The sequence below is a fragment of the Bos taurus genome, chromosome 8 (genome assembly GCF_002263795.3).
Source record: "Bos taurus isolate L1 Dominette 01449 registration number 42190680 breed Hereford chromosome 8, ARS-UCD2.0, whole genome shotgun sequence".
Taxonomy (NCBI): domain Eukaryota; kingdom Metazoa; phylum Chordata; class Mammalia; order Artiodactyla; family Bovidae; genus Bos; species Bos taurus.
The window spans coordinates 80,540,016-80,567,686 of NC_037335.1; positions in this window are offsets into that span (position 1 = coordinate 80,540,016).

Genomic DNA, 27,671 nt, shown 5'->3' on the forward strand with positions numbered 1-27,671 from the left:
TTGGTAGCATGAAGCATCTCTGAAAGGTCAGGCCCATTCCTCAGGGCAGGGGTCCTCCATGTAATGACTCGGCATCACCTCTCCATATCAACAAATGTCTCACACTTGCTGAAGCTGGGAAAAGAGGTTGCAGAATTGAGCATTATCAATTAAAGGCTTACCTGGGAGTGTCACTTCCACTCATTTTTCACTGGTCAATGCAAGTCACATGGCCATGCCCAACTTTAAGGAGACAGGGATGGACAAGCTTCCCAGCTGCCTGGAAGCAGACAGACATGTGACTCTAATAAAGAGTGGTAGCATCCGCCACACTGCTCATCACAATAGCTAGGACAGTGTGGTGATTCAAAACAAAAGGTGATAACATGCCATTCCTACTCTCTTTGTCTTTTGCTAGTAAAAAAATATCCCCCCCTCCAAAAAAAAAAAGATTACAACTTGTTGCTTGGCTTAACCCACCATTTATTCAGACCGTAATATTAAAATATCTACTGGGAACCACAGTGAAAACCACAACCAACATTTACAGGATGCTTCACAATTTAAGTAACATTTTCATATATATTAGCTCTATCAAGCAATGTGAGAAGCCTCCCAAAAGTTTTGAAATGTTTCTTTTCTTTGGATTCTCACAATATGCTATGAAATAAACACCAAGGGCTAGACCACGTGCTGAAGATAAGTATAAAAGAATTCGACGGGAGAGGGGTTAGTGTGTGCCCAGTGTTGCAGAGAGCTTCATGTAAATCAAAAACTCAAAACCGCATTGCAGGGTGAGTGCCCAGTCATGTCAAGGGTAAGGTGTGGATGTCAGTTCTCTCCACTGGGCTGGAAAGAACAGTGTGGTGATTCAAAACAAAAGGTAATAACAGGATCCTATCAGGAGCTCTATGCTGATCCTGAGGAAAGCTGTCACCCACCCTTGACTGGGTAGACATTATGAAGTTTGGTAAGTATAGCATGTAAACTGGAAATTGACAAATACTGGGCTCTAAGCTGATTCTAACTTGGACCACCATTTTAATAAATGAACTGCCATCAGAATTCTGTTTAGAATCATTCTGTTTTATTTCTTGAAAATGTTTCAATTACAGGGAGGCTATTCTCCCACCTCCCCCCACCAGTACCTGTCCACAGCCTCCAGAAGCTGAAATAGGCAAGGAATGGATTCTCCCCTAGAGCATTCAGAGGGATTATAACCCAGCTGACACTTTGATTCACTCTACTGCTGCTAAGTCACTTCAGTCGTGTCCGACTCTGTGCGACCCCACAGATAGCAGCCCACCAGGCTCCCCCATCCCTGGGATTCTCCAGGCAAGAAGTTTGGTCCCTCATGTCCTGGGCCTCAGTTTCCTCATGTGTGATGTTTTTGAACTGTAATGTTGGAGAAGACTCTTGAGTACTGGAGTGGGGTGCCATTGCCTTCTCCGTTGATTAACCCTAGCAAAACTAATTTCAAACTTCTGGCCTCTAGAATTGTGAAAGGATACATTGCTGCAGTTTTAAGCTATCAGATATGTGGAAATCTGTTACAGAGACAACAGAAAGCTAACAGGACCAGAATTCCACATGCTCTGATTTTTACTTTCCAGATGAGGAAACAGGCCCAGTGAAAGGAAATGACTTCCCCATCATCACAAAGCTAGACAAGGGTATCTGACAAGGAAACGTGGCAGCCAGCTCATGGGTTGGGGCTCTCTCCCTTCCCCAAAGAATCTCTACGAAGGATGTTTGTGATCACATAACTTTTTCCAAGAGATCATGGGAAGAAGCCCTCCATGACTTACAATATGAACAATAAACCAAAATCCATCATGGCTGCAGGCCTTGGGTAAAAGCAACACGCTGGTGTGGAGAAGCTTCTGGAGGAAACATCTAGGCTGCACCTACTGCTCTCACAGTGCTCTTGGGAAGGTCCCTCATGTCCTGTGATGTTGGAGAAGACTCTTGAGTGTCCCTTGGACTGCAAGGAGATCAAACCAGTTGATCCTAAATCAACCCTGAATAATCATTGGAAGCACTGATGCTGAAGCTGAAGCTCTAATACTTTGGCCACTTGATGTGAAGAATCAACTCTTTGGAAAAGACCCTCATGCTGGGAAAGATTGAGGGCAGGAGGAGAAGGGGAGACAGAGGATGAGATGGTTGGATGGCATCACTGACTCAATGGGCATGAGTTTGTCCCTCACTGGGAGATGGTGACGGACAGGGCAGCTTGGCGTGCTACAGTCCATGGGGTCACAAAGAGTTGGACATGACTGAGCGACTGAACAACGACAAAGAGGAATAAGTTGGGCCACACTGCTTGTTCTCAGAGACTCCCTACTTGGGGTCTTTGTGGAAATTGAGGGAGCAGCCCCAGGAGGTGTTAGCCTTCATGCTCTGCCTTGACAAGTTCTTCCTTCTACCAGCTTCCCACATTGCACCCCTGCACTCATTTCTTTTGAACAGGGCTCCGTAGTTTAAATTTGAAAACCACCATTTCTATGTCTTCAGGCTCTGTGGTTCCAGAACTCTATATGGAACAGCAGCAACCAAGCCACCATCATTGTATGTACAGAAAAGGGGTCCCAGTAAGCAAGACAGAGTCTTCCAAGGAGTCAGAAAGTACTTAACAGACAGAAACTGCACAGTTATTACACCCCCTTGGTCCGTGTCTGTCAGAGGTCCTCTATCTGCAGGCCCTGGGTCACACCTGTTTTATCAGGAGTGACCTGAGCCACCCTCACCAGTGGGCATTTAATGACGTGAGACACTGCATGGGGAGTGCACAGATCTGTCAGAGTCCTCCTGAACGCTTGCCAGGGGCTGGGCTACTGCACTTACACAGGCCCGTAATCATTCTAGCTAACACTCACTAAAACCAGACAGTGAACAGCCCAGGCCCAGGGGGCATGCCTCCTGGCAATCAGGCCTCTTAAGTCAAAGAAAGTCTGTGTGGCTTTCCCTTTCAGTGATGGTCCCTGACACTTACATGCCCATTCTCTCCTATTCACTCAGACGCTTGGAAGTAAGTGTATGATTAAAAGCAATTGTTGTATTATGAAAACGAATCAGGCAAACTGTAACTTTATTGGCTCTGAGGTCAAGTAATAAAAAGGTAAATGTGAACAGGTGTGCCAGTTAATGTCCCTGGGTAATTGATTAAGTATGGTAACCCCCAAGAATACCCCTCTTTTCAGCTCATACAACTTAAACTGCAGAAAGAAGGAAGTACAAAATATGCCCACTTTTAAAAGCTTTATTTTAAAAAGCTTATTATATGGTCCCCACCTGCACCATGATTAAGCACTCATTATTGCAGTAACAATGGCTCCATTGTTTCTTTTTTTAGCCTAATAACCATATTTAAATTGCAGAAATTTTTGAGAGCTGTAGCCATAATGAAACTGAGGTCCAGAAAGGTTGATTGGTTTTCCCAAGGTCACAGAGGGGCAGAGCCAGAAGCCTAACACACAGCTCCAAATTCTCAATCCAATAATTACTTTAAGATCTGCAGCAAAGGGTCATTTACCACTGTCCCAGTTCAGAGGTCTTGAGTTTATTCTATTAAGCAACACAAAGAATATGTGCAGCAAGCCTTACCATCTATAATAGTCTGGGTTCCTAGAGATAAAGAGACAACAGGCACACACACACACACACACACACACACATCTGTCCCATGTGATGTCTGCTGGGACTTCTTCATTCATACATCTAGTGCCTCTACTAGAATGGCTCCAACAGCTGGAAGCTGGCTGAGCCACTTGACTGAGGTCATAGGTCTGTGGCCTCAGTCAGCTGGGTTCTTCACTGTCTTCCATGTAATCTCAGGGCTTCTTCCTGTCCACACAGGCTCTCCAAAGATTTCTCCATGTGGTCTCTCCAACAAGGATATCCAGATTTATTAGACGACGGCTTGAGGCTCCCAAGAACACATGTACAAGATCTTAAAATTGAAGTTCACATGGGCCTTGTGGTACCTCTGCTGCACTCTATTGATTAAAGCAACTGACAGAACCAGATCAGAATCAAGAGAAGGAGATGACACAGGTGTGTGGCTACCAGGAGGCGTGGTTCATTGTGTCACAAAAGTTCAATGTGTTCCATCATTCACGACTTCTGCTAAAAGGCTTTTGCTAAATCCATATACCCACCCAAGTCTTCCCAAGATGTGTCTCCTCTATTCTTCAGACAGCTTCTCTTGGGTCGGCGCCATTTTCCTGGGCAGCCCCTCTGTAATTCCCTTTCATTTTTCCCTCTTGAGATTTCATTGTACCTCCAAAGACATTTGCACTTCAAGCCTACTTTTCAGTTAGCTCTTTCATACTAGAATAGATAGTCCATTAGACCTAGAAACTTCCCCCAAAACTAGATTTTATTTCCCTTGAGAGTCTAGAAAATTTAATATCCAAATTTTCCAGGAAATCTAGGGCAGCAAAGATATTGCATTCCATCCTTCTAATGCAAAAACAAAGGGGAAAAAGAAATGTATTGTTTTTTTCCCTTTTCAGAAACAGACTGGTAGAATGGTTAAAACAGCTGACCTCAGAGCCAGCCTGGCACTTCCTGGTTATCTCAGTGTCCTCATCTGTAAATCCACTCTCTTCCATCTCAGGGCTGCTGTGAGGATTAAATGAGTAAAGTATGTAAAGTACTTAGAACAAAGCACAGTGTTTTCTGTGCTGACACAAACAGTTGTATCCTGTCATGCATGGCACGCATCACCCTCAAGTGCCCAGGGCGATGAGTAGGCAATCCAAGAAGATACAGTTTCAAAGATATCCATCTTAATCCTTTTTCTTGGAAAAGAAAGTTCCATCAAGATGCACAAAAATGCTAGGATCCTTCTCCTAGAGAAGGAATATGGGACAGTATCAGGCTGTCCCCAGTACATCCAGGTACTGGGTTCTCAGAAGAAACATATTTCTGTATGTTAATATATTACATTTATGTATGTATGTGTATCACCTACACATATAAAACAGGCGATAGATTCTGTTATCATGCAACCAAGTGTAACAGTATAAAAGAAGCCAAGTTCCTCGCTCCATGTGTGGGTTCTCCCACCCGCTCCTCTCAGCTTACCTGCCCAGTCATGGACTTTGGGATGCTCTGGTTCTAAGTCACCCCCAGCCCCCATCAATACGGCGGGGTGGGAGGATAGATAAGGACAATGAAGGAAAATCTGTAGGGACACAAGACAGAGGCCCCAGTGAGAAGGCCAACGTGGGTGAGGCTTCACAACTGAAACCACTTCCATGCCGGGCCCCATCTCCTCATCCACACACCAAGGATTAAGCTCTTAAAAGACAGTGCTAACTTTTCTTAAAGTGCCATTTACCGGACAGACTTTTTTTTTTTTTAACATAGAAGTATCCTTTTATTTTTAGTTTTTTTTCTTGTTTTTGTGGTTTCAAGGCCAACCACATACTTTAAAGGCTCTGACCTTGCCACAGTACATGTGCCAAGTACACCACTCTACCAGCAGTGGCTCTGGGGCTCATCAGAGGCAGTTCCATAGACATTCTTTGCTCTTACCTATGCTGTCCAGTCCCCACTGTGCGCTTACAACTGCACAGACCCTGCTCTGGGTGTCTTCTCTCAGCCCACCCCAGACTCCCAGTTCCTTTGGATCTTACAGAAGGATGTGGGTTCTCTATGAAGAGATTCTATATCAGAATCTCTTATGATTCTTGGCTAGTCCCCCCACCTTCTCTAGGACCTCGTTGAGCTCTGGACCTCCATTCTCCTGGGTTCTCCTTGGCCAGGAACCCCTATCTGGTTATTCAAGGCCTTTGTGAGGTTAAATCAATCTGGGATAAAAGACAAGTCACTTTTCTGCACTGTTCAGCCAGAAGGCCGAGCAGCTGACTAGAACTCCGACACTGACTGTCTTTCTTATCCTAAATGGAAAGAAAGCACAGGAGAGGGTTCAGAAAGGCTTCTATATAAACAAGTGATGCCTGAAAGCAGGCAGATCTTCAATGGCAAGTGTCTTTTTTTTTTACAGCACCTCAAAACTAAAATGACGTTTAATTATGTGAATTAAATTAATTCCTATTTTATAAATGAATCCCAAACATGAGTTTTATTCCTAAGTAACATTTGATGAATCTCATAGCAATCTTTTTACAGAACCAAGGAAAAGAGATGACTCAGAAGCATAACAAAATTGGGTTCTCACTTCCTTTGGCAAAGCAGAGAGTCTCTGTAAGTCAATTTTTCTAAATTATCATGTGTGGTTTTTTTAGCCAAGAAACTAACTTGAAAATGAACACAGCGATGGGTCACGAGCTTTTCCAAAGACCACAGAGCATATCTCTCAGGCTCCACGTTAGATATTTTTTCTCAGAAGAATCACTAAGAAATTTTTGTTCCTCCCTTTGGGGTTATAAATGATTCATTTACTTCTTTCATCTTTGCTATTTTATGTGTTGAATATAGTGTGGCTGAAGTCATTTTAAATCAAGGAAAACTGGCTTAGCTGTTTAATTTTTTGGATTTCTCTGTGACCTCTTTTATCACCAGGTAAACTGGGGTTCACATATCTTCAAAGCCAAGAAAACCTGGCAAAGCCAGAGTATTTGAAAACAGTTACCAAAAAAAGGAATAACAAAGGAGAAAAACCTTTAACAACAGACCAGAAAAATGAGGCAATTTCAGAAATGTTACTAAAATATGGAGAAATGAAAGTTCTATTCTTGTACAAAGTTCAGTCTTGTACAACACAGCATATTTTAAAATATGTGTTTAAATAGCATCCAATGTTCATGTCCAGTTTATCTGGGCCAAAACCTTCTGCTACTACCCCCGATGTTATTACCCTTAAGGACCTTTACCAAAGTCCCAATGTTGAAATATACTTGAAACAAGTTCATCTTCATCTATTTTCTTAATGTTTGTGCTGTATTCATGCAACTCTTATGAGAATCAACTTCTCCATTTTGACCTTTCTTTCTGGATCTCCAGTGAAAATACTAATTCTGATCGCCGCAACAGTTGCCTGCACTACCTTCTTTCACAGTCTCACTCTCTTACTTTCGCCTTCATTCACTCATCATTGATTCAGCTAAGCCTTGTGAACTCTCATGTGAGGCTGTGTTTTCTAGAGCCGGACTGCCTGCTTCTTACTAGCTCTGTGACCTTGGACAGTTCACATACCTGTCTGTGCCTCTGGTTCCCAACTATGAAATGGGGATGATAATAACAATTCCTCAAATTATATGATCATTGTGAGGATTAAATGAGTCAATATTTATGAAAAAGGCACATAGAAAGCCCTCAATAAATGTTATCTATAGCTATTGCTACCTACAACTAACTTGTATTTGCTGTTGGATATTTCTGAAGAGAAAGCAAAAAGCAAAAAAAAAAAAAGTTCTATACTTTCCCGTGTATTACCACCTTAAACTCAACAGGCTTTTATTCTACATCAGTGCAGCTAAATGTTTGTATCGCTTTTTGGTTCTGTCTGATTATTGTAAAATTACAGGGCTTTTAGGAATCTGAAGACCTTGTGCATTTTAAAACCCTAAAGCTGATGTTTTATCCTGAGCAAAAGCACCAAGGCCACGTCTGTAATGTCTTTGCTATGGCAGTGGCTCCTCTCAGTGGACGTAGTGAGCAATTACACATCCTCCCTTGGAAAAGAACAGTTCTTGGAGTGGTCTCTGACATCAATAGCTGAAGTTATTGTACAGCACTAAATTGTGTTTAAATTTGTTTTTCCAAAGACTCATTCCACCACTCCAAAACACATTACAATTTTATAACATTACAATGTCCCATTAGAAAGGAGTCAGTATTGAGCTGTACCAACAATAAACTGTGGAAAATTCTGAAAGAGATGGGAATACCAGACCACCTGACCTGCCTCTTGAGAAACCTGTATGCAGGTCAGGAAGCAACAGTTAGAACCGGACATGGGACAACAGACTGGTTCCAAATAGGAAAAGGAGTAGGTCAAGGCTGTATATTGTCACCCTGCTTATTTAACTTATATGCAGAGTACATCATGAGAAACGCTGGACTGGAAGAAGCACAAGCTGAAATCAAGATTGTCAGGAGAAATATCAATAACCTCAGATAGGCAGATGACACCACCCTTATGGCAGAAAGTGAAGAAGAACTAAAAAGCCCCTTGATGAAAGTGAAAGAGGAGAGTGAAAAAGTTGGCCTAAAGCTCAACATTCAGAAAACGAAGATCATGGCATCCGGTCCCATCACTTCATGGCAAATAGATGGGGAAACAGTGGAAACAGAGTCAGACTTTATTTTTGGGAGCTCCAAAATCACTGCAGGTGGCGATTGCAGCCATAAAATTAAAAGACGCTTACTCCTTGGAAGGAAAGTTATGACCAACTGAGACAGCATATTGAAAAGCAGAGACATCACTTTGCCAACAAAGGTCCGTCTAGTCAAGGCTATGGTTTTTCCAGTGGTCATGTATGGATGTGAGAGTTGGACTGTGAAGAAAGCTGAGCGCTGAAAAATGAATGCTTTTAAACTGTGGTGTTGGAGAAGACTCTTGAGAGTCCCTTGGACTGCAAGGAGATCCAACCAGTCCATCCTAAAGGAGACCAGTCCTGGGTGTTCATTGGAAGGACTGATGCTAAAGCTGAAACTCCAGTACTTTGGCCACCTCATACAAAGAGTTGACTCATTGGAAAAGACTCTGATGCTGGGAGGGATTGGGGGCAGGAGGAGAAGGGGACAACAGAGGATGAGATGGCTGGATGGCATCACTGATTCGATGGACGTGAGTCTGAGTGAACTCCGGGAGTTGGTGATGGACAGGGAGGCCTGGCGTGCTGCGATTCATGGGGTCGCAAAGAGTCGGACATGACTGAGCGACTGAACTGAACTGAACTGAACAAAAAGCAAAAGCGCATTTCCATCTGATTAAAATCAAAGCTGTTTGCAAGGGGCCAAGTGGTTTACATGTTTGTTTAATTCTAAGTCGTTTAAACATTATACTGTTGACCGGCAGAGAATTTGGAGGAGAAGTGGAAGAACAAAGTATACTTTTCTAGATACCAAATCAGGTCTGGAAATCACTGAGATTTTCCATATTTAAATTGGCATTTTTTTTCAGGGTCTTCAAACATGCCGGCCATGTGGCCTATGTAATGAAGACACATTCTCCAGATTTTCTTGGCTTTTTTTTTTTTTTTTTAATATTTGGGAGTTGTACAATACTGTGATTCATGGGGTTGCGAAGAGTCGGACATGACTGAGCGACTGAACTGAACTGAACTGAACAATACTAGATCTCATTACAGATCTGGAATGAAATAGAAATGAGTGAATTTTCTGAATGTATATTTGTTGATGTAACTTTCAGGAACTCAGTTATGGACCAGGTGATGATGATGGCGATGATGACAATAACAATGAAGATAAAGACGATGACAGCATCAGTTATATAGCACCTAGATAGGTACTGTGATATGTATATTACATGAATCATCTCACAATATCTTCATGATACCTCTTTACAGTAGGTGCTCTTATTATCCTCATTTTACAGATGAGGAAACAATCACAGAGTTTCACAAGAATTTGCCCAAGAGCACATGGCTAGTAAGTTACTGAGCTGTGGTCTGAACCCTGCTCCTGTCCTTAACTACTACACTATTCTGCATCCTCCATAATGATTAGAAGTAAAAACTTTGAACTGTATGGGAACATCCATTTGTAGAACTGAACATAATAATATTCATTAATAAGCATATGGCTAATGTAAATGAAAACTTATTTACACAAAAGCATTCCAAGGAGAGAAGCACACAGCAAGTGAGCCCATATAAACATATTTAGCATAATTAGTCATGCTGCTGCTGCTGCTGCTGCTAAGTCGCTTCAGTTGTGTCCCACTCTGTGCGACCCCATAGACGGCAGCCCACCGGGCTCCCCCGTCCCTGGGATTCTCCAGGCAAGAACACTGGAGTGGGTTGCCATTTCCTTCTCCAATGCATGAAAGTGAAAAGTGAAAGTGAAGTCGCTCAGTCGTGTCCGACTCTTAGCGACCCCATGGACTGCAGCCTACCAGGCTCCTCCGCCATGGGATTTTCCAGGCAAGAGTACTGGAGTGGGGTGCCATTGCCTTCTCCGAATTAGTCATGAGAGAAGTGCATCTCCAAACCACAATGAGATATCACTAAATATCTATTAAATTGGCTAAAAAAATGTTTAAACCTGACTATACCAAGTTCTGAAAAAGATGTTGAGCAACCACCTAAAATCATACATTGCTGATGAAAATAAAAATCATACAGCCTTTTTGAAAAAGGCAGCTTGGCCTTTTTTATGAAGTGAAATAGTTGCTTATCATATGACCCAGCAATTCCATTACTGGGTAGGTCCATACAAACGCCAGTAGGCAAATATTTATAGCAGCCATATATGTCATCACCAGAAGCTGGAAATAATCCAAACATTCATCAGCTGTTGAATGGATAAACAAATATTCACACGACGGAATGCTCCTCAGTCATAAACAGAAAAACCACGAATACACACAAGAGTGTGGATGAATCTCACGTGTATCATTCTCAGTGAAAGAGGGCTGCTCAAAAGGCTACAGACTTCAAGACTCCACTCCTGTGGTATGCTCTCAAAAGCGAAACTACAGGGAGAGAGGTCCGTGGTTGCCAGAGACTGTGCGTGCGTGCTGCGCATGCTAAGTCGCTTCAGTTTTGTCCGACTCTTTGCGACCTCATGGACTGTAGCCTGCCAGGCTCCTCTGTCCATGGGATTCTCCAGGCAAGAATATTGGAGTGGGTTGCCATGCCCTCCTCCAGGGGATTTTCCAAACCCGGGAGTCGAACTCACATCTCTTAAGTCTCCTGCATTGGCAGACAGGTTCTTTACCACTAGTGCCACCTGGGAAGCCAGAGACTGGGAGTGAAGGAAAAGACACAGTGAGCTTTTTAGCGTGATGAAAATGTCTATAACTTGATTGTGGTTTAATTAACCATATACTAATTATATTATAATTAGTCATGTCCAACTCTTTGCTACCCCATGGATTGTAGCCTACCAGGCTCCTCTGTCCATGGGATTTTCCAGGCAAGAATGCTGGAGTGAGTTGCTATTTCCTTCTCCAGGGATCTTCCCAACCCAGGGATTGAACCCAGGTCTCCTGCATTGCAGGCAGATGGTTTAACCTCTGCGCCACCAGGGAAGCCCTGGTTATTATAATATAACCTCATGCTAATTATATAATAAGATAATATAACATTATAGTAATTATGTAATATAGTCCAACCATATGTTAATAATGTCTCAACAAATCTGATGTGAAAAGAAAAGGGAAGGAAAGATAGAAGAAAGGAACTAATGAGCAAATGAATGAATGAATGAACAAAGGGAGGAAGAATGAACATGAGAATCAGTAATCAGGGTAGTGAAGTAGTTAAGAGCAGGATCCCAGGTATAGACTTCCTGGGTTCAACCACTGTAGGACTTGAGGTACAGTATTGAACCTCCTTATATCTAAACCTCCTCTTCTGTAAAATGGGGTAATAATATTTTTTACTTCTGTGAATTCCCTGGCAAGCCAGTGGCTAGGACTCCACACTTCCATTGCAGGGGGCCCAGTTTTGATCCCTCATCAGGGAAGTAAGATCCCACAAGCTGTGTGCTGTGCTTAGTCGCTCAATCATGTCCGACTCTTTGAGACCCCATGGACTGTAGCCCACCAGGCTCCTCTGTCCATGATGATTCTCCAGGCAAGAATACTGGAGTGGGTTGCCATGCCCTCCTCCAGGGGATCTTCCTGCAAGCTCTGAGGCACAGCCAGTGATAATAATAATATTCACTTCCAAGTATTGTTATTATGATTAAATTAGTTAATATTTCTTAGCACTCAGAGCAATATTTGGCATATAATACATTCTCAATAAATATTCTCACCATAAGTGATCATATTATAGACTGTAATGCAACATAATCAACAAATTAGGTCTGCTGTTAAATATGCAGAATCAGAATTTGTTAAGACTTCTACACTGATGGGATTTACTAACCCAAGCTGGTATTGGGCATCCAGGTCACATCCCCTTCTACTTCCTGATTCTGACTATACAGCTAATTCTTAGTTGATTTTCATTACCTGAAACCAAACCAACTCTAAACTACCATTTCTGCTAAGCACCAGTTTTGTCTAATTAGAACCCAAAACTGAAGCTCCAGTTTCCACGTATTCCCACGCACAGCATTCACTGTGTGAGTCCTTTCAGCCCCCAAGCTTAGTCTCTTCTCCACAACCCTGCCACACCCCTCCCACCACACTCAGGACGGAAGACTTCAGAGCAGCTTCAAGGGGTTTGGAGTTGCACCCATGCACCACCCCCCAAGGGACCAGTGTCTCTTGAAGTGACCAGAGTGAGGTATGAAAGGGGGAGCCAGCAGGGGATGCTATACGCTTCTGTGTCTAATGAGATCCACCTTCAAGAGGCCAAACAAATGGCACTGCAGAGCAGTTAGTCCAGAGGGAGAAGGGTGAGGTTCGCACACTGGCTCCTTCATCCCACTGCCAAAAGTTCTGCCCCTTGGGGTGTTAACTCCCCTCACCTCACAACTGTGCACAGGTGTACACTGAGCAAGAGTCTCCCTGTCCCCTACCCTGTCCTGGGCTGAAGGCAAGAGACATGCAGCACAAATAAGAGGGAATGCCTGTGCAAAGTCACTGGCAGCTCACTCAGGGCTAGTTGCCATGGCAATAACTGGAAGAACAGGTCAGGCCGACAGGCTATGAATTGTGCATAAGTGGTATCTGAGTTTCTACAACCCAGGAGTTCTACTACCTGGTATATCTTGGAAAACAAAAGTCACACATGTCCACAAGGACACATGTGCTAAAACTGAACTGCCGCTAAAATGTAATAGCAAAGAAGGAGGAGGAGGAGACTATCTAAACTACTAAATGTCCATCAATATGAAAATGAGTTATGCATGCGTAGCATAATCAGAAAATGAAACATTATACAACATTGACAATGAATGTATTAGAGGTGCAGTTGTCAACATGTGAACTCTTACCAGTGAAGAATTAGAATTACTGAAGGATTAGCAGGGTGACTGGATATAAGATTAGGATGCAAAAATAAATTTCATTTCTCTATAATAGCTCCAAATGATTACAAATAATTTTTCCCAAAGATATCACTGATAATAGTCACAAAATTATAAAGGAAAAGTAATTCTCATGTTTCCTCACTTTTTGTACCTTCTGACTGCCACTAATTACTACCTTAAAAGAAAGATGACCAATCAAGAAATAAACACATAAGTTCATATGACACAATAATGCCAGAATTAAAATATACATAATTGAGAAAAATCACTAGATAAATGAGAGAGAAAAAGATGTAGCATAAGTTAAAACCAAAAATGTTTATTCTTCATGACAGTGGTTCTCAGAATATGGTCCCCAACAAAAGCATCAGCATCACCTGGGAAACTTGCTGGAAATGCAGAATCTTGACCCCTTCCCAGACCTGCCAAATCAGAAACCCTGACAACTTGTTTCTGACAAATGAGAAAATTATGGTAAAATTGCTTTCTAATGAGGACACAGTAAATACTGTTTAAATTTATCAATCAAGAAAGAGGGATAAATATATTAAATCTATTTACAACAGCAACTACCTGTCAGCAGACACTGTCATCTCGGAAAGTGGTGCTGAATTTTTGAAGAGGGTAAGGAGCGAGCAGAGAGAGAGAGAGTTTCCATTTCATGTCATTCTGAACTGTGTGCGTGTGTTTTTAAAGATATACATCAAAACAAATTAATTAGGAGTTATTTTTTCCTCTCTATCTTTAGGGAGAGCTCATCACCAACTCAATGGACATGAATTTGAATAAACTCTGGGAGTTGATGACGGACAGGGAGGCCTGGCGTGCTGCAGTCCATGGGGTCGCAAAGAGTCGGACACGACTGAGTGACTGAACTGAACTAATTTCTTATAGACATTCTATAACTCAGGTCATAAGCAGTTAGAGAATTTGCAAGTTTACAAAAATCATATTTGCAAAAAGGCTGTGGTGACTCTTTATATTACACATGAATACTAAATTAAAACTTGCTTCAAGACTCAATTCCTGTTTTTTCAACTTTTATCAAGAATTGCTGCCCAACAGAAGGAAGCATCAGATGAATTTTTCTTACACTGGATTCTTAATAGATAAAGCAAAATATCAATTGCTTGAATAGGAAGTATCAATCAACCTTTCAGTGTGCAGGTTGAGTCAGAGGGAAAAATTATTGGGAGATTCTAGAAATGTGAGGTCTATCATCTCCACAAAAGAAAGTAGCATCTGGTTCAATGCCATTGATTGTCACAAGAGGCAATCATTACTCCCCAGCTCTTCTTCTTCTTGCATGTGTGCTCAGTCGTATCCAACTCTTTGCAACTCCATTGACTGTAGCCCACAAGGCTCCTCTGTCCATGGAATTTTGTAGGCAAGAGTACTAGAGCAGGTTGCCATTTTCTTCTCCAGGGGATCTTCACCACGCAGGGATCCAACCCCCATCTCTTGTATCTCCTGCATTGGCGGGCGGATTCTTTACCACTGGTGCCGCCTGGAAAGCTGCCATTTGGTAGTCCCCAAAGGTCACCCCTGCTGATACGCACATACCATTTCACTGAGGTGAATTTTTTTTTCTCCCCCTTTGAATCTGGGTTGCCCTCTTGCTCTGACTGATTAAAATATGTCAGAAGTGAAAAGACAGCTTTCAGAATGGGAGAAAATAATAGCAAATGAAGCAACTGACAAACAACTAATCTCAAAAATATACAAGCAACTCCTACAGCTCAATTCCAGAAAAATAAATGACCCAATCAAAAAATGGGCCTAAGAACTAAATAGACATTTCTCCAAAGAAGACATACAGATGGCTAACAAACACATGAAAAGATTCTCAACATCACTTATTATCAGAGAAATGCAAATCAAAACCACTATGAGGCACCATTTCACGCCAGTCAGAATGGCTGCTACCCAAAAGTCTACAGGCAATAAATGCTGGAGAGGGTGTGGAGAAAAGGGACCTCTCTTACACTGTTGGTGGGAATGCAAACTAGTTCAGCCACTATGGAGAACAGTGTGGAGATTCCTTAAAAAACTGGAAATAGAACTGCCTTATGACCCAGCAATCCCACTGCTGGGCATACACACCAAGGAAACCAGAATTGAAAGAGACACATGTACCCCAATATTCATCGCAGCACTGTTTATAATAGCCAGGACATGGAAGCAACCTAGATGTCCATCAGCAGATGAATGGATAAGAAAGCTGTGGTACATATACACAATGGAGTATTACTCAGCCACTAAAAAGAATACATTTGAATCAGTTCTAATGAGGTGGATGAAACTGGAGCCTATTATACAGAGTGAAGTAAGCCAGAAAGAAAAACACCAATACAGTATACTAATGCATATATATGGAATATGGAAAGATGGTAACAATAACCCTGTATACGAGACAGCAAAAGAGACACTGATGTATAGAACAGTCTTTTGGATTCTGTGGGAGAGGGAGAGGGTGGGATGATTTGGGAGAATGGCATTGAAACATGTATAATATCATATATGAAACGAGTCGCCAATCCAGGTTCAACGCACGATACTGGATGCTTGGGGCTGGTGCACTGGGATGACCCAGAGGGATGGTATGGGGAGGGAGGAGGGAGGAGAGTTCAGGATGGGGAACACATGTATACCTGTGGCAGATTCATGTTGATATATGGCAAAACCAATACAATATTGTAAAGTTAAAAAATAAAATAAAATATGTCAGAAGTGAATTTCAAATCCAGACCTTAAGCTAGCAGTTCCTACCTTCTTCCTTGTGGAGCACTTATTCTTGGAACTTAGGCACCAAATTTTGAGGAGGCCTGAGCAGCTACATGTTGAAGCCCAAAGGAATGACAAGCGAAGTCTCTGGTCAGTAGGCCTAGCCAAGCTCCCATCAACAGCCAGGACCAACTACCAGGCATGTGACTTAGCCACCTTGGATCTGCATCCCAGAGAGCCCTCAGAAGACCACAGCCCAGCCGACATCAGAGGGAGCAACCCCACCCAGCTGAGTCCACTCAGCCTACAGAATTATGAGAGATAATTAAATGGATGCTGTTTTAAGCCACAAAGTTTTGAGGTTTATTTTGTTTAGGGTTTATTCTGCAGCACTGGATAACTAAAACAAAATTTGATATCCAGAAGTGAGTATTGTTGTAATAGAAACCTAAAATATGCGGCTTTGGCTTTGGAACTGGACAGCAGGCAGGAGCCAGGAGGACCTCAAAGAAACCACTAACGGAGCCTTAAGGAGAAGGAGTGAGGAAAGTGTCACTGGAGGCTAAAGAAAAGGCAACCCATGTCACATATAGGCAGAAAGGTCTGCAATACTGTCAAATTTGGACAACCTTTTCCACAGTGATGTTGAGGCTAAAAAGAGTAGCTGATTAAGTGTATACACCTGGTCAAAGAGATTTCTGGGAAGAATGCTGAGTGACAACTAGTTTTTCTTTAGTTGCCTCTGAGAAAATTTGAGAAAAAAGAGAGATGAAACTCCCTCAAAAAGGACTCTTCAGTTGGAGAGCAGAATTTACAAAACACACAGAGACTCAGGACCCAACAGAATGTTCTCAGAAGAAATGACCTCAAGGCAAAAATTAAGTCTAGGTTTCCACAAGTAGAATATGGTCTTACAGTAAAGTTAAAAGCAAAAATGCAGTTGTAAGCCCTTTCTAAGACCTCATTGTTGTTCAGTCACTAAATCATGTCCAACTTCTTGAGACCCCATGAACCACAGCATGCCAGGTTTCCCTGTCCTTCTCTGTCTCCCAGAGTTTGCTCAAATTCATGTCCATTGAGTTGGTGATGCTATCTAACCAACTCATCCTCTGTCACCCCCTTTTCCTCTTGCCTTCAATCTTTCCTAGCATCGGGGTCTTTTGCAATGAGTCAGCTCTTCACATCAGATGGCCAAAGTATTGTAGTTTCAGCTTCAACATCAGTCCTTCCAATGAATATTCAGGACTGATTTCCTTTAGGATGGACTGGTTGGATCTCCTCGCAGTCCAAGGGACTCACAAGAGTCTTCTCCAGCATCACAATTCAAAAGCATCAATTCTTTGGCACTCAGAACCTCTAACTTCTTAGGCTAAGGAAATAGGCTGAGAAAACTACTCAGCTGCAAGCATAGGTAATTTCTTAATGGCAATGAAAGTATGATTTGAAGAGTTGAGCCATAGCAAACCTCTCCCCCAGAAGAAGAACAAGAGCCTGATTTTTTTTTAATTAAAAAAAAATTTTTTTAATACCTGCTAACACGTATGTGACTGGATTTCAGATTTATTATGGATTAGTGAAAGTTATACACCAGTTTCTGTGTTTACTGCAGTTATAATTGCCCCTTTCTCACATTGTGTGTTGAATGTGTTTAGACCAGATAATGTCTTTTCAAGTTATAGAACTCTATACCAAGGAGCCATACCAGAGAAGCTACACTCAATGAGCCCCCATTCAGAACTGAACCTGATTTAGATAAAGAGATCCTGGACTTTGAGCTAATAGCTTAAGACTAACTGTGCATATATTTTGCATATGGGAGGGAGATGTGAATTATGGTAGCCAGAGGGCAAACATGGTAGATAGTTTCCAAAGATGGAAACTTCTTGTACATATGTGTCATTCTCACATGGAGGTAGAGATTATTTACCTTCCTCTTTTCTAAAAAATTTATTTATTTTTAATTGAAGCATAATTGCTTTAGAGTATTGTACTGATTTCTGCCAAACATCAACATGAATCAGCCATGGGTATACCTATGTACTCTCCCTCTTAAACCTCCCTCCCATTTTCCCTCCTTTTAAATGTGGGCTGGCCCATAACTACTTTGACCTGCAGAACATGGTAAAAGTGAATTCAGTCTTAAGAGGACTGGCAATGTTTGCTTCTTTTCTCTTGCTTGCCTTTTTCTGGAACCAAGCTGCCATGCTGCGAGGAAGCCCAAGTTGCATACAGATATGTCCACATGAAGAGAACCAAGACATTCAGTCAGCAGTCCTAGCTGAGTTTTCACAGTCAGCATAATAGCTAGCTCTGTGAATGAACCATTGGGACATTTCAAGCCCCCAAATGACTGCAGCCCCAGCCATAATCATATAGATAGAAGCTTCTTCTAAGTGAGCCTAGTCAATCTATAAAATTGGGAAAGATAATGAAACAGCTTTTAAGACACTAGATTTTAAAGGAGTTTGTTACTCAGCATTAAATTAATTGAAACTTTAGGCAAGTCTCCAGCAATTAAGCAGTTGTGTGCATTTGATCCCACAGAGCATTATTTTAATCTCATTTGCATCACATACTCATTTAATTCTTCCTTGAATGTAATTGCAAATGATCCAAATCATACCTTCAGGAGGATCAGGAAGAAAAAAATCTAAATGTCATCAACTGCTGATTCACCCATGTCAATCCAATTCACATCAGTCAGGCTTTATTTTAATGCTTCCTCAGTGAGAGAAAAATGAAAAACAAAGCCCAAAGTCAAAATAGTCAAAGGAAACCAATAAATATTTGCCGAGTTTCTACTTCTAACTCTGAGAGACCCTGATTAGTGCTGAATGTGAAAGAATCCTTGACCTCAAAGTTCTTGCAAAAGACAGCTAAAAGAGCAGACTAGATTTCAGAAGTGAGTGTGCACAGCTTAGCCATCCATTTACACTCACACAGCCATCCCCAACTCTGACCTTCCACTGGCCAATTAACTCTGTCTGCTATTTCTGGGAGCATCTACATGAGTCCTCAGGACTGAATTTGTAAGGGACGTGAGGATCCAGAGACGGTTGTAGGATATCTTTCCTGTTAGGATTCTGATTGGGTGGGAGCAGAGGAAGTGCTTTTACAAGGAGCTCTGAAGCTCCCCTGCTTGAGTCCTCCCTGCCCACCAGCCCTCTGTCCTGGTGCCTGTTGTCACCTTCTTATCCTGAGTCTTGGCCCACACTGCTATGATCACCTTCAGACTCCAACTTGCAAGCCTGTGTCTGCATCCCTGCCTATATCCCCTTGACAGCTGACCTCTGTCAACCTTCTCTCCTGCACTGGGAGAAGGGTCACACAGCCCCCTTATTTGGTCTCTAGTAACACCTAACAGAAGTAGAAGATATTAAGAAGAGGTGGCAAGAATACACAGAAGAACTGTACAAAAAGATCTTCACGACCCAGATAATCATGATGCTGTCATCACTCACCTAGAGCCAGACATCCTGGAATGTGAAGTCAAGTGGGCCTTAGAAAGCATCACTACAAACAAAGCTAGTGGAGGTGATGGAATTCCAGTTGAGCTATTTCAAATCCTGAAAGATGATGCTGTGAAAGTGCTGCACTCAACATGCCAGCAAATTTGGAAAATACAGCAGTGGCCACAGGACTGGAAAACGTCAGTTTTCATTCCAATCCCAAAGAAAGGCAATGCCAAAGAATGCTCAAACTACCACACAATTGCACTCATCTCACATGCTAGTAAAGTAATGCTCAAAATTCTCCAAGCCAGGCTTCAGCAATACGTGAACCGTGAACTTCCTGATGTTCAAGCTCGTTTTAGAAAAGGCAGAGGAACCAGAAATCAAATTGCCAACATCCTCTGAATCATGGAAAAAGCAAGAGAATTCCAGAAAAACATCTATTTCTGCTTTATTGACTATGCCAAAGCCTTTGACTGTGTGGATCACAATAAACTGTGGAAAACTCTGAAAGAGATGGGAATACCAGACCACCTGACCTGCCTCTTGAGAAATCTGTATGCAGGTCAGGAAGCAACAGTTAGAACTGGACATGGAACAACAGACTGGTTCCAAATAGGAAAAGGAGTACGTCAAGGCTGTATATTGTCACCCTGTTTATTTAACTTCTGTGCAGAGTACATCATGAGAAATGCTGGGCTGGAAGAAGCACAAGCTGGAATCAAGATTGCCAGGAGAAATATCAATAACCTCAGATATGCAGATGACACCACCCTTATGGCAGAAAGTGAAGAAGAACTAAAAAGCCTCTTGATGAAAGTGAAAGTGGAGAGTGAAAAAGTTGGCTTAAAGCTCAACATTCAGAAAACGAAGATCATGGCGTCCGGTCCCATCACTTCACGGGAAATAGATGGAGAAACAGTGGAAACTGTCAGACTTTATTTTTCTGGGCTCCAAAATCACTGCATATGGTGACTGCAGCCATAAAATTAAAAGACGCTTACTCCTTGGAAGGAAAGTTATGACCAACCTAGATAGCATATTCAAAAGCAGAGACATTACTTTGCCAACAAAGGTTCGTCTAGTCAAGGCTATGGTTTTTCCTGTGGTCGTGTATGGGTGTGAGAGTTGGACTGTGAAGAAGGCTGAGCGCCGAAGAATTGATGCTTTTAAACTGTAGTGTTGGAGAAGACTCTTGAGAGTCCCTTGGACTGCAAGGAGATCCAACCAGTCCATTCTCCAGGAGATCAGCCCTGGGATTTCTTTGGAAGGAATGATGCTAAAGCTGAAACTCTAATACCTTGGCCACCTCATGCTAAGAGTTGACTCATTGGAAAAGACCCTGATGCTGGGAGAGATTGGGGGCAGGAGGAGAAGGGGACGACAGAGGATGAGATGGCTGGATGGCATCACTGACTCGATGGTCCTGAGTCCCAGAGAACTCCGGGAGTTGGTGATGGACAAGGAGGCCTGGCGTGCTGCGATTCATGGGGTTGCAAAGAATCAGACACAACTGAGCGACTGAACTCACTGACTGAACTGAACACTGTCTTTTCCTTCATAGCCTACACCTGTTCTCCCAGCACTTCTGGAGTGAGTCTGCAGGCCCAGGAAGGGGTGATGTCAGGGCTTCCCCAGCATGCAGAGATGTGTAGCCCATGAAGAACAAGACCCACTCTTCTTTGCCCTGCTGGTTCAGGTGCCCTGGGGCACCTGCCTTTATTCAGAGCTCCTGTCCCTCTCTGAACTATATACTCACTGATCCATATCTTTACTGTCCATCCCCTCTGCTGCCCCTACTGAAATGAGGGGGATTGTTGTTGTTCAGTCACTCAGTCATGTCTATTTCTTTGTGACCCCAGGGACTGCAGCACACCAGGCTTCCCTGTCCTTCACCATCTCCCGGAGCTTGCTCAAACTCATGTTCATTGAGTCAGTGATGCCATCCAACCATCTCATCCTCGGTTTCCCCCCCCTCCTGCCTTCAATCTTTCCCAGCATCAGAGTCTTTTCTAATCAGTTGGTTCTTCGCATCAGGTGGCTAAAGCATTGGAGCTTCAGCTTCAGCATCAGTCCTTCCAAAGAATATATAGCTTGTCTGTTTATTTATCATATACCTCCAATGCACAGTCTGGCAAATAATAGGTGTTCAATAAATGTGGGTTTAATGAATTAGTACTTCTGCCTCCTTGCAGTAATTTCTTTCAGGAATTTGGCTGTTATCATGTCCAAGCTCACTCTACTTGCCACACTACAGGCCAATAAACTGAGAGACAAGTTGTTGAGGCAAGGAATACAACTTTATTTGGTTAGCTGGCAGACCAAGAAGATGGTAGACTAGTGTCTCAAAAAAAACTATCTTCTCGAGTCCGGATGCCAGTTTCTTTTATAGACTGAGAAGGAGAAAAGAGGAAGTAAAGTTAGAAGACCATTTATCTCACAAAATAGGAAGGGATGTGTTAGTTTCTTCTTTTCTGCAGCCATTTATAGGTGGCAGGGTCAGATTATCTCCCTGTGAGCTGAACAAAGGCACTCCAGTTTAACACTCAAGCAGAGGGGCAGAGTTCCCTGAAGCAGGCCATTATGTATGAATATAATAACAAAAACAGTGAAAAGAAAGGTCAAAGAAACAGATCCAACATGGAGTTAAAATTGGCTCTTCCCTGTTACAGCTTTATCATGCAGACCACCAGGGGCTCTCTATGTCTGAACTCCAACAGTAGGAAAAGCCCCTATCCTCGTCCATGGTGTAAATCAAGGAAAGTAAGAGTAATAGTATCCCTTAACATCCCGGAATTTCTAGAGCCTTCCATGAACAAGCAGAAGGCTGCTGTGTCGGGGCATGTGGAGGAATCTGCGGGAAACTGTAGACCATCAGCCCTGATGGTGTGACAGTTGATCTCAGACCCTACCCAGCCACCGAGTATACACAAAGGGGTAACTGACAGGACAAAGCAATAGCTGTTAAGTGCTGAGTGAAATGAACTAGAGGAGGATAGACATTAAATTTCAGCCTTATTCTTAAATAGGGACATTCTCAGAACCACGTAGACCCGAGCTCAGAACAAGTGAATTAATTCTCTGAATTTGAGGCTAGAACATGCATAGAAAATACCAGCCAGGTAACTCTGATGCTCACTTCAGGTTATGAATCACTGGCCTAAGAAAAGGAAAGAAGGAAGAGGTTGACGAATTTGGGAAAGTTTCACAGATGAGAAAAGATTTGAATTGGTCTGAAAGAATGAATCAAATATAAATAGCATTAAAAAAAATAGATGTTCAGGGTGCAGTAGAAGAAAGGGACACAGGCTGTCAGGCTGACATAGATAGAAAAGAGTTTGTCTGCATGCAAGCCGTCTACTAGAGAGCAGTGGGAGGTACATCTGCAGAGGTGAGCAGGGACCGTGAGTGACTTACCAGGTGGTCCAGTGGCTAAGACTCCATGCTCCCTATGAAGGGGACCTGGGTTTGATCCTTGGTCAGGGAACCAGATCCCACGTGCTGCAACTAAAGATCCCGTATGTGGCAGCTAGTGATCCTGCATGCCACAACTAAGACCTGGTACAGCCAAATCAATAAATTAAAAAAAAAAAAAAAAGATTTCCGTAAAGAAGGACCTTGAAAGTTTGAATTTCAATTTATAGCTGTCGAGGAATATTGGAGGTTTTTTGGAAGAATAAATAATAAAAGTGCTTTTGTTTAGAAGGCTAATACTGCTTTGGAGTAGGGATTGGATTGGCAAGAAAACTGTCTACACCAAGATTCACCTGTTTGTGATGGGAGATTGGATCCCTATTAAAATTTCACCAGCTTCTCCTATCTTGCTTCTACCTCTTCCTAAGAAGACTGTCAATGCAAAACCAAATATCAACCCATTTGAGTTTGGTCAAATCAGGGAAGAAATATTAAGAGGAAGTAATTATAGATGCTATACTTTGCTTTCCAAGTTTTTACTGAATCTTTGGTCACATTTTTAGAACTAATAATAACAATGAAAAGAAGACAACATTTTATTGAAAGATATTGATGTGTTTTTCAATTCACGTTTCCAAGTTTATATTCTTTCCCCATTCTTCCAGAAACATCCATTTGCCTCTAAGAGAAATCAGAATAATTAAGTCCAAAATGCACACAAGGAAAAGAGTTAATTTTCAGCTTTGACTCCAAAAATTTTGAGTCCCTACAAATAGGATAGTTTTGACAATTCTGTGAGTGTCGGAGTCAGGCTTACCAAATTGATTCTAGTTTTGCTGCAAATCATAGGATAAATAATGCAAGGGGTGGTGATAGGGAAATCCCTGATATGCAGAAAGGAGAAGAACCTTCTTCTTCTAGCCTCAGTGGAACTCAGAAAGGAAGAGATGAAAAACAAAAACAAAAAACCAGAGTGAAAGGATCAGTTGCCACTGTTCTCAATATCTATTCTTCACTCCCACCTTGGGGAAGATGTGAGAAACCAGACAACTCCCAGGTATGTCTTTAGGAAGTGGTCTTTAATGTGGCACCACATCCAATACCCATGATTAACCATGGTGGAAAAGACATCTGTGTAGATAGCCTAAGAACATGTTATTGATGCCCTGGAGTTCTGCATGGTCTGCAGAAGTTCCAGAACTTTGTCCCTTCCGTAGTAGAGAGATCCAGAAGATACAAGAGGGCCTGTGACAGCTGAAGTCACGATGAAGGAGCCTTGGAGTCTATGCAGCACAGTGACTCATGATCCATCCCCAACATGATACCAGAAAGCCAGAAGAGACCAACTGCTCAAGGCAGACTCCAAACCGAGGTCCAGAAAATGGTTTAGCCCATTTGCAAATAGAAGATGTGATGCTACTGACCCAGAGCCAAAAGTACCCCTTCCTCACCACCCCAAGTTCAGCAGGGAGAAGAAATCTGAAATCTTGAAATAGTTAGGAAATGTAGACACTCCCAAGTCTCCACTCACCACAACTAGTTTTCTTTGTTTTAGGGTATTCTCTGATAGAAACTAAGTGATCATTCTACTTAGATTTTATACCAGGAAGTCACATGGACAGTATACTACACTTTGTAAATGAATCCATTCTTGTCTGTCATATTCAAAATAACAGTTGTCTTCCACAAGGTGGCCCTAGAAGCAACAAAATAACTGCCTCCAGAACAGCCGCACCAATAAAAGGAGCTGATCTGAGTTGTTTTTGTTTCGCATTTATAAGTAATTAATTGAGTAGGAAGAAAAGAATAATTAAACACTGTGCTAACAAACTGATTTGTGTCTTCGGTGTTCATTTTCATCAAATAGAGCAGAAACTCCAAAGCACATGGACAGCAACACAGCAGTCTTCAGCTATTTCAGAAACAGGGAAACTCAAATGACTTTAAGATTTCTGTCAGTTTTTTTAAACCTGAAAATTTGTAGTGACAGTAAAGAAAAAAGCCCCGAAAGATGAGTCATTGTGCACACAGGGTTAAAAACAAAAACAGAAAAAAAAAAAAACAAACAGACTTCAGCCATCACGCAATTCCAGATTGCCAGATTTCTTGATTATGGCTTTTAATCAAAACCCAGCCAGCTGCCTGTATTTAACGTTAATTGTCAAGCTCTAGGTCTCAGCCAATCATCTCGCTTCTGAGCTGGCAGTCTAACAACAACAAAATATGAAACTCTCTCCCTGACCTAGTTTAGTGGGAGGGGAAAAAGAAGAGGAAGAGGAAGAATCAGCTCTAGGATTGGGTCAGTGTTCCTTTGAAGAACAAATCTCCAGCTTTCTAAAGCAAAACAACATCTGTGCCTGGAAACTGGTTTAGCACCTTCCAGATAAACAAACAGCATTTTTATAACCCCGCTGTCCCCCTCTTTTCTTCCTCCCCACGGAAAAGCAATGTTAGCACTTTAAAGATAGGGTTTTACTTGTGGGCAGCCAGAGGCAAGGCCCAGAAGAACCTTCTTTCTTCGTTTGTCCTCTGCTCTTCTGTTGGTTAAGGATTCACTCTATGCTATTAATGTCTCTGTTCTCAGTCCTTTGTGAGATTTGGAGCAAGCCTCTCTCCCTCCCAGCTTGCTAACAGCTCCAAATATTCTATTTTTCCTCAGGGATAGATACCTTACTGCCTTTTTCAACCTGGTATGTGAAGAATGCTGCTTCATTTGAGTGAATGGAAAAAATTCTCAGTAAAGAGAAGCAATCCTTCTCTCTGCCTCTCCCCCCATCTTTCTGAGAAACATAAATAATGGACAAGAGGAGGAGGTCTTCCTGACAGTGTCAAAAAAAATCAGGGTGTTTAAAAATCATCCCAAGCACAGACCTAGGAGGTGGAGACCCCAAGCACAGACCTGAGAGGTGGAGTGTCTTGCTCCAGGGTCCCCAAACAACCTCCCACAATCAATTCGAATTTGAGCTTGACCTTGAGATCTGACACAAGGTTATGGCATCAGGATTGGTCACAGAGCATAGCAACAAGTTTCCTTCTCTCCAGTCATTTACATATAGACGAAACAGCTAATATTCAAATCAGTGGAAGCAGACCCACAGCTGATTGAATTAAATCTCTTCTCCAGCTTGATTTGCATAACCTGCAATAATCAGAATGGAGAGTGAAAGCCTAATTGAAAGGAGAAAATATATACTAGTAGCCATTTGGAATTAGGTAGGGTTGAACTAAGCTGGTAAATTCTGATTTTACTGAAAGCAAAACTGCCCTTGGCTAACTTTAATTTTAAAACATTAAGAAATGTGATTTGGGAAACTGGAAAGTTAATTAACAAATAAAGTCTTAGAAAACCTTTGATTAATAGCAACCAAAAAAAAAATTTTTTTTTTGAGAAATGTTGAGCTAGTGATCTGAAAAGTTTTCTCACATTATTTTACAGGCCCCTCAGAAGCAATCTCTGCATACTATGTTCTATCCTAGCCCTGGGAAGGAAAATAATTCAACCAGTATTTATTTCATGGTAAAACATTTACTCCAAGAATCTTCCCCATTGCTGTACCCAAACTCCAGTTTCCTCAGAATATGGTTCATGTATGAATACCTCCACTTTCATCCCCTGACCCACATTGCCTTTATAAAAGAACAAAACCTGAAACGAAAGCCCCATGAGCCCTTCAAGGACAGGACACCCCTCTGTCAAGCAATCTACTTTCAGATCTGGCATACAAGCTCCTTAATTTTCTTAATTTCACCTTCCCTTGCTGTTCCCATCGTCTGGGGTCTCAGAGAAGAAAGGGGAAAAGCACAACGCCAGGCAACAGTGACTCAGATCCCCACAGAGCACTGCCCCCGCCCTCCCATCTCCTAACTTATCCATTTCTCAAAAGCAAAGGGGGCAGGCCTAGGCCACATCCCCAAATCTAGCCAAAGTGGAGGACCTTGCAAGTGGGAACAACCTGAGGAGCACCATCCCTTCGCATAAGCTCTTCATGTGCTGTACTGTGCTTAGTTGCTCAGTTATGTCTGACTATTTGTGACCCCATGGACTGTAGCCCACCAGGCTCCTCTGTCCATGGGGATTCTCCAGGCAAGAATACTGGAGCAGGCTGCCATGTCCTCCTCCAGGGGATCTTCCCAACCCAGGGATTGAACCCAAGTCTCCCACATTGCAGGTGTATTCTTTACCAGCTGAGCTACCAGACGAGCCCCAAGATGTTCATATGGCTTTTCAAATATCTTGTCTCACAAAATACCTATCAATTGACAAATGGAGATTACTGATATGCAGCAAAAGAGATCAATGGTCCCCCTCATAGTTGTCAAGGAGCTTCATTCTCCCACCCACCTCCCTTTATCATAGGATTTCCATAGGAATTGGCAGAGTGTATTTTTTAGGATAAGTATCCTAAATCTGCTGAAATCTACATATACAAATTATCTATCAAAAATAAAAGCCAAGAGGCTTGAGTTTAAGAGTGGACAACAAGGGTTAGGGTGTTCTTTTACTCCTCCACAACAAACCAGGTACTTTTACTGGGTGGACGACAAGGGTTAGGGTGTTCTTTTACTCCTCCACAACAAGCCAGGTACAGGGATCACTGAGTTCAATAGTCATCACAGTTAAGGAGATGGATGTGCATATTTCTTCCTTGTGACAGACGAGAACACCAAGGTTCAGCAAGATGAAGTAACTTGCCTAAGACTTGCCACTGCTGCTGCTGCTGCTAAGTTGCTTCAGTCGTGTCCAACTCTGTGCGACCCCATAGACAGCAGCCCACCAGGCTCCCCCATCCCTGGGATTCTCAAGGCAAGAACACTGGAGTGGGTTGCCATTTCCTTCTCCAATGCATGAAAGTGAAGTCACTCAGTCGTGTCCGACTCTTAGCGACCCCATAGACTGCAGCCTACCAGGCTCCTGCGTCCATGGGATTTTACGGGCAAGAGTACTGGAGTGGGGTGCCATTGCCTTCTCTGAAGACTTGCCACTAGCAAGAAGCAATTCAACACAGGCAAGCTAGC